Consider the following 7,419-nt stretch of genomic DNA (forward strand, 5'->3'; position numbering starts at 1 on the left):
TCAGCCCAATCCTTGATCTTCTTTCAATAAGTCCTCAAAGCATTGAAGAGAGGCTAGTGTTACTGAAGATGAATGCCAGCACTTATATAAAGGGGAGAGCAATATTTTGAGGTAGTGATTAATCAAATCAGAGAGTGATATTAATAGGGCCATAGCAGAAAATTTCCTTTTTGCATTCTCAAAAGTAATTTCCTCCTCTTAACGAAAAGCCCTGGGATGCAATAATGATAGCTGATTGGGCAATATACTGTTGTTAATTAACAATAACCAGAAGTATATCACCTAGTAAAATTTTCTTAAAATGACTCTCCCCCCAACCCCATCATCTATTCTCCGGCTATGTGTAAATCTATATGAAGGAACTGTCCCTGTGCTGTGAGTTGATTTGCGCCCAGATACGCGAACATTCGCAGAGTATGCCTAAAAATAATAAAGAAGTATTGGGCTCAGGGCCTCAAACGGATTTAGCCTGATTCTGCACGAGAGATATCACATGACTTGGACTGTGCGTTACCTGCAGAAGATGAGGGGTGAAGCGACCTTCTCGGGAGCTCTCTGATTACGAAAAGTGTTTTACAAGCATCCGTGAGAGCTGACACGCCCCTGCAGCTTCAGCTTGAAGCCCACCTCCTATGCGGATGACACCCAATTAGTAGTGGCAGCCGTTGACAAAGATTCCTCCGGTCCATTAACACTGCATGACTGCATGAGCGCCATCAGTTTATGGAGGAGTAGGCATTGTTTAAAACTCAATTTGGGTAAAACCGAAGTAATCGTGTTTGGAAATCCCCTCCCTGCACAGTCTCCGGTGGCTTGACACACTTGGCCCTCTGCCTCTACCCGTGACCAAAGCCAAAAACTTGGGCTTTATTATTGATGATAAGCTTAAATATGGAGCACAAGCAGCCAAGGTGGTTTTGTCTTCCTTTCATACCCTAAAGATGATTAGGAAAATTCTTCCCTGCATTCCAACAAGACAAGGAAAAATGTGAATACAGCATTAGTCCTCTCAAAATTAGACTATTGCAATGGGCTGTATATGAACCTACAAGAAAATTTGATTAGAAGACTCCAACTGGTCCAAAATACAACAGCCAGAATGATTTTGAACATCCCAAAATTTCACTTGTTCACCATTTGAATCCGAGAGCTGCACTGGCTCCCGGTTCATAAGTAGATACATTCAAGGCCCTCTGTGTGGCTCACAAAGCCCCCTATCATGCAGGGGCTGAATTCTTATAGGACCCCTTTAGGTGGTACATCCCCAATAGACCCCTGCGTTTGGCTATGGCTAGAACAATCACCTCTGGCAGAGTCAAGAAACTGGGGAAGAAGGAGTTTTTCACCAGTATGGCCAGGCTCTGGAACAGTTTCCCTCCATATCTTAGAGCCATTTCTAAAACGTGGCTCTTTAGCAACTAATTGGTCATAACTCAGCTTACTCGGTTTCCGCAAGCCCCAAGACACCCACTGGTATATGCGTGCGCTATAAATTTTTCTAACATAACATATGAGATGCTAGTAACAAAGTCCATCCTAGCAGATCTTACCGACCACTTCTCTCACCAAGCATGCCTACTCGGGACCATGAGTTGTAAACAAATATCAGACTGAACAACCCAGTCCAGTAACCATATAAATAGATTATTATCATTTGAAATACCACAAAAAGACCTGCACAGTTGCTCAAAGCTGCTCGCACACTTAAAAAACGTGAAGTGCACGATTGCCTCAACCTAATATAAACTTTTTTTGACTTGTGCTTATGTTGGTTGTCTATTTACTTACTTATATAGCATTGTTCAACATCCTCTGATGTGTCTGTAAAACTCACCTTTTGTCCCAAATTTTTGTCCTGAATTTTGACCCTTTGTCCTGAATTTGTACACTCACTGTCCTGAATTTGCACTCATGCTAGTTGGTCACCATAGCGTGGGCCCAACGTAAAACCAGATTGCGTCATGATTCATAAGAAGGTGCAAGGGGTGACCTCCATTGACAGGTAATTGCTCTGTTAACCAGAAGGGGGCAGAGATCCATGGAACGTGTTGGGCCTGCGTTTCTTGGAACACTGGAAAATCCCCAATGCGCAAGCTTCCCATGTGGGCTGTAAAGGAATTTCAGTCCAAGCAGACACTGCACAGAGATTTGTGTCCAATAAGAAGAGAGGGGTGGTGCAGCCCCAGAGCACGCGCTGGAACCCAGCATCAGTAAGAAAACAGGCACTAGAAGCAGCAGACCCCGGAAAACTCTTGTTGACCCTGACGGGGAAAAGGTAAGCCTGATGTGAAATAAAGAACTGAATTAATTTCAACCTGGCGTTCCAAGAGATGGAATGTGAATATTGTGACACCCCGCCTATTCTTTCTTATGGATTGCCCTTCCAGTTCAGCCTCCCAGAGATCCTGCAAGTATTGGTGTGGGGATGGGAGCTGGGGGTGATTGATGTATACAACTATGTGATAGTATTTGTAGTACCTATGGTGCACAGAATTTGATTCGGCTGTTATGTGTTTGGTTTCACATCTACAATTGCTAATTTTGTGCTATTAGATAAGATGTTAAGAATTAAGAATTGCTCCTACGGAGCGCATGTTGGTCTTGGAAGGTTTGAAAGGATTGAAGGGAGACATTTTGATTCACATCACCCAATCTGTCCAATCCAGCTGAACCCCAATGCACACGTCTCCTCAGGTCAAGGAAGGAGTATTGTCCTGAGAGGCCCAAAAGAGGAATACTCGGGGGGGGGGGGGGGTGGTCCTCATGACCCGGCAGAGTTGAGCCAGCCAACGGAGTGTCACTCAAACCAATTGAGATGAAATACGGGTAGGTAGGTATCAGTCGCACCAGTCTCATCCAGTCCTGCTCCTCAGAGCCCACCTGCCCAACCACTGTAGCTAACTCACTAAATAAATATGCTTCGAAATTAGGGGCCCCAGACTCCCCTGGCTGACTAGGAGCCTCAATGTGGCCAGTGAAACTCTCCAGCAGCCACCAGCCCATACTCCCAGGCGGACAGCTAAATCCTGAAAGAACTGCCAAGTCGGATCAATTGGGAGGTTGGCAAAGTAGCACAGGAGTCTCGGAAGCATCACCATCTTTGAAACAGCGATGCGACCCATAACAGAGATCGGAAGTGTGCAAAAATATATCTGACTTTTGAGAGAGGTAGCACATCACACCAGATTCCCCTCTCAGGGATCATCTGCCTATCTACACGCAAATATCAGATTGTGGTACCCTCTTACTTTATCAAGTCCTCTCCCAGGAATGCTGCCAAAGGTGGAAGGCCTCGACGTAAGGGGAAGAAACTTGATTTTCCTTTATTGATCAGTTGACCAGCGGCCCACCCAAATTCATCTAATATATGGGCTATTTCGCCTAATCCTAATCCTGAGCGAGGGTCCTTCAACTAAAGGAGGATGTAATCATTGTAAAGAGAGATCACATGGACACCACCTGGGAGAGGGATGCCCCAACTGTGTCTTTCCTGTTGCATGCGGGCCGCAAATGGCTCCATGGCTAAAGTGAGCAAGAGGAGGAAGAGCGGGCACCACTGTCCTAGTACCTCTGCCAACTACAATTGGATTCTGTATACGGCCGCCCAGCCGGACTCTAGCCACGGGTTCACTATAGAGCAACTGCTCTAGACGTCTAAATCGGGGTTCAAATCCTAACTCATGAAGTACTGCAAAGAGGTAGCTCCAATCAAGCTTATCAAAAGCTTTCTCCAAACCCAGAATTAAGGCTTCTCTGACCTTATGAAGCCTCCTGATGTTATTCTAAGTGCTTCTTCCTGGTACAAAGCCACTCTGCTCAGCATGAACAAGAAGAGCCAAGACCCTGTAGACATGGTCTGCCAAGACCTTACTCAGTATCTTTTAGTCTGCATTGAAATCTGGGACTAAAGAGGCCTCTCATAGTGACGGGCAAATAAACCTCCTCCAGGGATTCTAGGCCCAGTTGTGCCAATCTGGGAGCTATCGCGGCGGAATAGGATTTTGTAGAATTCAAAAGAAAGGCCATCTAAGCCTGAAGTCGTACCCCTGGCCAGGTCTTTTATAGGAATAGGACACTTTATCCCGCACACTTTTACTCCGCATGCCATTACCCTGCAGTCTTCACACAGCTAAATCTTTTACAATGTAGGACTTTACAACGCAATCCATTACAATGCATTCCCTATTACAACGCAATTTACTATTCTAACTCCACGGGGGCGTTACTTTGGACGATGAGTTGTAATAGTTTGCAGTGTAAAGCCCTCTTTGTAAAAGATTTTGCAGAGTAAAATATGTGGGGTAATGGCATACTGAGTAACGCATTTGGGGTAAAGGATGTTTCCCCTTTTATAGCGGCCTTTATCTCTTGGGGAGTGATGGGGCTATCTGTTTTTCTGGAGGTTAGCCTCCCACTCAACTGCCTTCGCAAAGGCTGAGCACTCATTGTTATCAAAATATTCAACAATTTGGGAGGCAAGAGTCTTTCTAAGAGCCTTGATCTCTAACTTTGAAGCAATGATTCGCAAAGATGGACCAATGAGCACGGTATTCCCCAATCGAGGCCCAACAACATTGAGCTGAGATCAGATATATCTCTGCCCAAATAGTCTGTCCCAGTAACTATTGCGGAAAGGCTCGTAGTGCAGACCACCCTATCCAAGCACAGATCATGTAAAGGCGAGTATAAGGAGTAAAGACAAGAAACTTTGTTATGCAGCTGCCAGATGTTGGATAAGGACCTTTGACAGTCTGAGTTAATGGGTCTGCGTTCTGTACAGTCGGCTCCCTTGGAACAGGGGGATGGGACCTGTTAAGGACCGCATCAAGTATGCTACTGAAATCTCTGACAAGGAACCCGGGAATATGCGCCCAACACACCAAGTGCACAGAAAACTGGTCAAGAAAGGCCTCTTGATGTGTATGTGGTGCATGTATGTTGCCTAAGACCCCCGTATACCCATCTAGTCTGCCCTCAAGAAATATTTAGCTGCACTCCAGGTCTGTGACTGTCTCATGACTATTGTTCCTGTTTTTTAATTCTTCATTATTTCTCCAGTCTAATCAACACACTTTTGTCCTTCTTCCATTTCTGTCTCCAGACCCCTCCCACGACGTGACTGTCATGTCCTCTCTTTCTTTTTTTCTCTTTTAAATTCAATTTTTGTACTTTGCTCTAATATATTTTCAATATACTCCTGCTCTTTGTTTCCTTCACTGGTCTTATCTGTGTCTATTCTGCTATTTCCTTTCATTGCCTCTTTTCCATTCCTGTCCCTATGATTTCTAGACCTATATCCTATACTTACTCTTCTCGGTGACATCAGTGTGTTCCTTTATGTGCCTGTTCATCTTACCACATGCCTACTCTGATCTCCTGCCTGCTGCTCTGTTTCCTGATTCTCTGCCCCCGTGTCCACATACTTGGTCCACCCAGTGTCGCTTGCACTCACCGATGTACACCCAGGGAGGAGATGGTACCTACTGGCTAAGTTCTTTACTTCCAAACTTGGAAACCAGGGTTTGAATCCAGGCTTTGTCCATTAGACAATAAATATGTTACTTGGTATCACTTATTCTTTTAGAGGCGACTTTGCAGTGTGTTTTATGCAGTAAAATAATTAGTTCCTTCCTTCCATTGGCGTCCATGTCTCCTCATTTCGGTATTTACATAGCGCGAACTTGACCCGAATCGGTTATCAAAGCGCTTTACATAGCACCAGTTGCATTACATGAGGACACATTCATTTTTGTTAGGCATGGGGAGATTAAGTGACTTGCCCAGAATCACAGGAAGTTCAGCGTCATTGCCGAGACTTGAACCCAGTTCCCCAGATTTTAGGTTGACCGCCCTAGCCGTTAGTCTAACTCCTCTCCCCTAATTTCCTCCCAGCACTCTCACCTCTCTGTTTCCTCACCCATGTGTCTTTCTTACCTCTGTCCTGACCCTATCCGTCCATCCGTCCATCCATACATAGATCCATCCATCCATCCATACATACATACATCTAATGTTAAATAGCACAAAAATGGCCCAGAGGCCTTAGAGCTCTTCACAATGGAAGAAGAGATAGTAATATATTGAAAGCTTAATTAGTATTAAAAAACAGAGGGAAAACTAAGCACATAAGCAACAATGGAAGAAGTTCTCAGAGAGCAGAAATTCACCAAGAGCTCACAAGCAGTTTTATTGAAAGAGGGGAAGTTTAAACTCATATTTCAAGGCATCATGAGAGGTAGCGGCTCGTGTATTTAGGTGGAGAGGGTTCAAGATTGTAATCACACCCCTAATGAAGGATTGTGCCCGGTTACAAAAGGTAAGCCATTGGAGAACAAAGTGTCATTCCCCATACATTTGTGGACAATCCTGAGGAAGGTATTATGATTCATTGTTGTACATGTAGCAGATGAGCCCAGAAGCACAAGAAGACCAGAGTAACCGGAGTCGAGAATGCGAAATGCATCACCTACAAAGTGGAGTGATGCAGTTTTTTTTACTGAGGCTGGTCAGAATCCTGACGGGTACTCACAAAAAAAAATCATCAAAGATGTTGTGAGTGAGCTGCGCTACAATATAGATGTTGATCACCTTCACAAGAAAGGACAGACCAGAAACAGGATGTAAGTTTACAAGATTTGCTGTTGGTTTCTTGGAAGAACAATGACTTGGCCAGTTTTAAGGCAGTCTGGCAACATTCCTAGGTGAAGAAAAAGATGCACTACCTCTGCCATATTTTTATAATGTTCCCTCGAACTGGGTTTGGGAAATGGTTCAAAGGTTTAACAGTAATGATGATTTTTCAGGGATCACCTTCAGAGACTTAGTCAGATAGGGGGCAGTATGTCTTGCTCTTACAGTTGTGGGAGCCCAGAAGAAGTGTCAATGATATTCCAATGGATTGATGGAACTGTAAGGTCAAAGAACTTAGAAAACTTTTCAGATTTTGCAGCAGTGGAAGGGGGCAGGAGGTGGACGGATGGGGGTTCAAACCTAAGAGACAGAGATGGTTTGTTCGCCCTTCAGACTACTTCACATAGTTGTTTCGGGTGTCTTTTTTTTTTTTTAGAAGTCATAAGGGATTTGATGTGAGAGGCATTTGTATTGAACATAAGGGTTTGGACTGATAGGAAAGTTAAATAGGCCAAAAAGGTAGTTCCATTTGCACACCACAGGATTTGGGAGGGAGCACAGGCATTTTACTACTGTTTAGCAGTGGTAAAGTGCACAGAGTTCTAAAGCCACCAAAACGAGACATGAAAAATTGATTGGGAAGAGCACCACAAAATGGGAGGATTACAACAAAAAGTTCTTACAGTAATAATGTGGTGTCATGCTGGTTTGTGCGTGTATCCCAAGCACATCACTAAGTGGATGGCAAGCACACTGGGTTTTGTAGGTGGTAGGAAAGAGCTATATAAG

Source organism: Triturus cristatus, chromosome 12 (assembly GCF_964204655.1).
Source record: "Triturus cristatus chromosome 12, aTriCri1.1, whole genome shotgun sequence".
NCBI lineage: Eukaryota > Metazoa > Chordata > Amphibia > Caudata > Salamandridae > Triturus > Triturus cristatus.